This window comes from Colobus angolensis, unplaced genomic scaffold (genome assembly GCF_000951035.1).
Source record: "Colobus angolensis palliatus isolate OR3802 unplaced genomic scaffold, Cang.pa_1.0 Scaffold485, whole genome shotgun sequence".
Classification (NCBI taxonomy): Eukaryota; Metazoa; Chordata; class Mammalia; order Primates; family Cercopithecidae; genus Colobus; species Colobus angolensis.
Window position 1 is genome coordinate 397,496 of NW_012118321.1, and position 6,163 is coordinate 403,658.

Genomic DNA, 6,163 nt, shown 5'->3' on the forward strand with positions numbered 1-6,163 from the left:
AAAAAAAAAAAAAAAAGTGTCTTGAACTTGATGGAGCTTATGTTGAGAAACAGAGTTTACATTTACAATTTTATCTTTTAATTCCATTATTCCACAAACTTTTTGAATTCCCTTGTATCACATAAAATTGTGACACCTGAGTTGAGGTTTGGCTCCCTAGGTCTTTCGGACTACTATACGTACTCCATTACTAGAAGCATGAAGTAAAACAAGAAATCCATTGTCATGGTGCACTGTACCCTGTACTGACAGAAAATTCATTCCAAGCGCCCTGTTATGATTACAGTTACCCAAAAAAATGGAATACACTACATGGATAGGTTATGAAGTTTTCCATAGTTGAAGTTTTCCGTTGCAGTCACAGGTTTTGCTTGGTAAGAATCATACTTGTAGTTTTTGTTGTTGTTGTTTGGTAAATAATTTTCAGTAGCAAACCTAAAACCATTAATAGATCCCCCCTTTCTACCCTACCACAATACTAGTTATAGAATACGAATCTAGAGTATCAGGAAAAATATTTTTTCCATCTTTTACCTTGTGGTTGTCACAAAGTACTTATTTCTAAACATCAACCTGAGAACTAAGCTCTGATTTTTTTTTATCTTGCCCAAATTCCTATCTGAGGGGTCTGGAGGGTCATGCACTTCAAACCATAAATTCTCATCAGATGGATTTTATTTAACCTATATATCATGACTTACTTTCCAATCTGACTCGGGCATAACATTATGTGACAAAGAAGAAAGTCAAAATATTTTACCCCTAATCATGTTTCGTTGCCCTGTCTTGAAATGACCCTGCAAAGCTGTCCTTCATGTGGGAAAGTTTACATCTGTAAAGAATCTTTGTTAACATAGCTAGATCTTTTTCTTTCAGGCCCTCCCAATCCTAAAGAGATTAACTAAGAGTCTAACACCTTTTAAAGATTTGAATAGAATACATTTGTCATCTATTGTCTCTGAGGGCAGCCACTATAAGATTCAAAAGAACCTCAGTCTCCACAATCTTTTATCTTAACCTGAACATTTCCTTTCTATTGATTCCAGGTCTTTAGACAAATTCAACCAATTAACAACCAGAAAATGTTAAAATTTACCTATAGCCAAGAAGATCCCCCCCCAGTTTCCTCCCCGCTTTGAGTTGTCCTGCCTTTCTGGACAAAACCAATGTATTTCTTAAATGTATATGATTGATGTCTCATGTCTCGCTAAAATGTATAACACCAAGCTGGGCCCTGACTACCTTGTGCGCATGTTCTCAGGACCTCCTGAAACCTATGTCATGGGCCACGGTCATTCATATTTGGCTCAGAATAAATCTCTTCACATATTTTACAGAGTCTGATTCTTTTTGTTGACAAACCATAATAATAAAACTTAGAGTATTTTATTATTAAAAAGAGTATTTTTTATTAACTGATCTTCATTTCTTTACCTATATTTGTAACAGTAGGAAACATATTTGAATGCGTATTTGCTTAAGCTGCATGCCTTCAGCCTTCTAAATCCTCAGGAAAATACTTGAATAAAAAAAGAAAAAGGTATGTCTCACACCACATCCCATTAACTTTTAGAACTTAAATTCAATATACCAAAAAAAGGTCACCTAAAGCAATGAACATAATCTGTCTCCAAAAGCAAGGCCATAAATGAAATTATTTTTCTTCCTCTAGTATCTCTGAGTATATTGAGACCAGGTTATGGCCCTTCAACAAAAATAATTCTGCTTTATAAAAAAGAAACAAACAAAACAAAACCTAGTGAAAGCATCAAATCCTACCTTTGTCCAGTTTTGCCTAAGCAATAACCTTTTGAGAGACAGGACTAGCTGGATTTCCTAGGCTAAGAATCCCTAAGCCTAGCTGGGAAGGTGACCGCATCCACCTTTAAACATGGGGCTTGCAACTTAGCTCACACCTGACCAATCAGAGAGCTAACTAAAATGCTAATTAAGCAAAAAGAGGAGGTAAATAAATAGCCAATCATCTATTGCCTGAGAGCACAGCGGGAAGGACAAGGATCAGGATGCAAACCCAGGCATTGGAGCTGGCAATGGCAATCCCCTTTGGATTCCCTCCCTTTGCATGGGATCTCTGTTTTCACTCTATTTCACTCTATTAAATTTTGCATCTGCACTCTTCTGGTCTGTGTTAGTTATGGTTCAAGCTGAGCTTTCGCTTGCCATCCACCACTGCTGTTTGCCGCTGTTTCAGACCCGTGGCTGACTTCCATCCCTCCGGATCTGGCAGGGTGTCCGCGGTGCTCCTGATCCAGCCAGGCGTCCATTGCCGCTCCCGATCGATCGAGCTAAAGGCTTGCCATTGTTCCTGCATGGCTAAGTGCCTGGGTTCATCCTAATTGAGCTGAACACTAGTCACTGGGTTCCAGGGTTCTCTTCCATGACCCACAGCTTCTAATAGAGCTGAAACACTCACTGCATGGCCCAAGATTCCATTCCTTGGAATCCCTTAGGCCAAGAACCCCAGGTCAGAGAGCACGAGGCTTGCCACCATCTTGGAAGTGGCCCGCCACCACCTTGGGAGCTCTGAGAGCAAGGACCCCCGGGTAACACTTTGATTCTTAGCTATTCTACCAAAATGTAAACTGTTAAGAGACATTCACTTTCCTGGAGGTCCTTTCAAAGTGTAATTAATCAAAAAACACAAAGTAGGAACCTCTCACGGTGGCCTTTCATGAAAAGCAATTGAGTTTTACTAAAGGCATTATGTGCTATCAGTGCTGGTTGTCTACTTGTGAGAAAGCAAAACCTAATGGAAGTAGAACAGGTTTTGGAGCCTTACATTATGTTTGTAAACTACATCACCACTGACTTCCTGACTAGCCATGCACAAAGTTATTTATGTTGTCAACATTTCAGTTTCTTCATTAATAAAATTGAGATAATAGCTAACTGAGAGAGTGTCTTTTGATGAGTGAATGAATCACATACAAACAAGCAAGTGCAATACTGTCTGGAATCAAAGAGATACTAAATGAAGAGAAAATGTTATTAGTAACCTCTACTTTATTGTGGGTAGTACACATTTTAGAACCAGAAGTGTCTCCTTATTATAGGCACTGAGAGGAAATATTTGTTTCTACATTACCAATATTTTATCACCTGGAAATTCAATCTCCTTGACACGTTCACAACCTACATCAAAGATGTCAAAGATGAACGTGAAAGATCTGGAGATTCTATTGAGTGCTTTTATTAACATTCATTCGTGTTGTTTTTGTATGTAAGTTCATATTTTTAGTGACTTTCCAAATATTTAACAGGAATGTTTATCAATGCTTTCAAGTGAGACAAAGAAAACAAAAAGCACATATGGCCTTGGCATCTGTAGCGGATGAAGATAAACTTGCAAATTTGGGGTCTCTGAAGTTAAATATAAAATAAGCATTGGGTCCCAAGTCATGTCATGAGAAATTTAGTAAAGTCAACATCCAAAACTGCAGTAATTACTCTGTTCCAATTATTGTTGGGTATCTACAGGCTGTTCTTCCTCTTTTTGAGTTTCTTTACTTTAAAACTATTAAATCTCACAGGCATAAAAAGAATCTTCTTCCTAGAATGGTTTTCTGAGTTTTCTCTGCTTATTTAAATTATGTGTTTCCTCAGTTTAATTTTCACCTCCTTGTAATAGGCTTCCTTGATAGTGTCAGGCTTCAGACCTCATAGAATGTATGGTAGTTATTGTGTGTGCCACTAGGGTTGAATTTATCATGTTCTTGTGTCTAAGCCTTCTACCCTTCAGTTGACCCAGTACCTAGCACAGGGTTCTACGAAGAGCCAATGTGCAGCACACATACAGCACACTTTTGCTGCTGTACACAGCTGGTCTCTCATTGTTCTAGAAACAGTCATTTATTGGACATAAGCAAGTGGTGGGGACTATCAGAAACTAAGGGAAGTGGAGAATGGAAAGTTATTTAATGAGTGTAAAATTTCAGTTATACAAGATACATAAGTTTTTTTTGTTTTTTTTTTTTCTTTTTTTTTTAAGACGGAGTCTCGCTCTGCCGCCCGGGCTGGAGTGCAGTGGCCGGATCTCAGCTCACTGCAAGCTCTGCCTCCCGGGTTCACACCATTCTCCTGCCTCAGCCTCCCGAGTAGCTGGGACTACAGGCGCCCGCCACCTCGCCCGGCTAGTTTTTTGTATTTTTTAGTAGAGACGTGTTAGCCAGGATGGTCTCGATCTCCTGACCTCGTGATCCGCCCGTCTCGGCCTCCCAAAGTGCTGGGATTACAGGCAAGATACATAAGTTTTAAAGATCTGCTGTACAACATAGGGCCCATAGTTAATAACAGTGTGTTGTGTACTTAAACAATTGTTAAGAGAGTAGATCTTACATTAAGTATTCTTACAATAACAACAACAGGAAAACATAAAACAAAAAGGCAAAAGAAAACCTTTGGAGTTCATGGATGTATTAATTACCTTGACTATGGTGACAGTTTTATTGGCACACACACATATCCAAACCCATTAAATTATATATATTAAATATGTACCGTTTTTGTATATCAATTATATCTCACAAATTGTTTTATAAATAGGACATATTGGAATAAAAAATGTCAAGGGACAGAGTTATCACATAAAAAGAGGAAAGTGTCAGATTTTATAATTTTGATATGTAAAATGCTGCCATATCTGCAGTCTGCACAAGACCTAAATAGCGATGTGCCACTGTACATATGGTCAGTAAAAGAAAAACCATAAAACAAATAAACGAGAAAAACCCCTTTTCAGTTTGGTATTGGTGTTGCCTCTTGAAACCTGACAGAAGGCTGTTTTTATTTTTTGCTCAAGCTGAACATTCACTGTGCCTTGATTTTGCTCCCTTGGAGCATAGTCTAAGCTGACAGGACAAAGACTATAGCTCAGAAGTCTCTCTAACCTCCCACAACTCAACGTTTAACCTACTGTTTTTAAACACAGCAGTGTTCAGTGAATTCCTACTAAACCAGTGGCCTTTAATGTGCAGTACATGCCCCTCTAGGTAACAAATAATTTCCAAATGTTCAAGAGAGATGCTACATCTAGGAACATTAGTTATCTGATCCTCCACTTCCTTATGTACTCTCTAAAACTCACCTATCAGAACACCCCTCTGGTCAAGGCCTCATGCAGGTTCTGCTTTCACATGTCCACTTCAAAATTGAAATTATACTTATTCCAATTTACAAAAAAAGGCATCCAGCTAACATACCTGGATTCTTGCTTGAGTGCCTTAGGTTGTACTGACAGCCTCCCAAGGTCCTAAGCAAAGAGTAAATTTGGAATATCAGTGGAATTTCCTTTAAACAAAGAATGGCGGTAGAAATCTGGTGTGTGGATTTATCTGGGGATGTTCTGAATTCAGATATATTGTGGCATGGAGTGGGATAGAAAAATACTGTTTAATGAACTTTACCTTCACATTCCAAGTATTTTCAAAGAATTCACTGGTCAGTGGAATTTTGTGAGAGCAAAACAAATAGAACACTATTAAGAAATGTGGAAAGTGGTGGTGCTTTATTTCAGACAGGTGATAAACTGAAGGTAATGCTTTGTGCATTTTACATCTTAGATTTAAATTTTAAAGGTGAGAAGCAGTCATGGAGATGCTATTAATACACTTATCTGAATTGGAAGAAAATGAACTCACGCATTTTCTGAAAAATAAGTCCTATTGGTTAGCAATGAATACTGTTCTGACAATTAATTTATTTGATAATAAAACTCCAAATGTTTTTGCAAATGTAGATTCAGGGAGAAGAATATTACTTGCATAATAATGAGAATTGGGCTTCTAGTGTATCTATCACCCAAATATACACAGTAGGTAATTTTTCAACTCTTATCCCACTCCCCTAACTTTGGAGCCCCCAGAGTCTATTTTCTTCATTTTTGGTTCATGTGTACCAGCTGTTTATCTCCCACTTAGAAATGAGAACAAGTAATATTTTATTTTCTGCTTCTGTGGTAGCTCACTTTGGATAATGGCTTCCAACTCCATCCACATTGATGCAAAAGACATGATTTCATTATTTTGTATGGCTGTACGGTATTCTATGGTGTACATGTGCCACATTTTCTTTATCCAGTCAACTCTTGGCGGACATATAGGTAGGTTCCATGACATTGTAAATAGTGCCACAATAAACATACAAG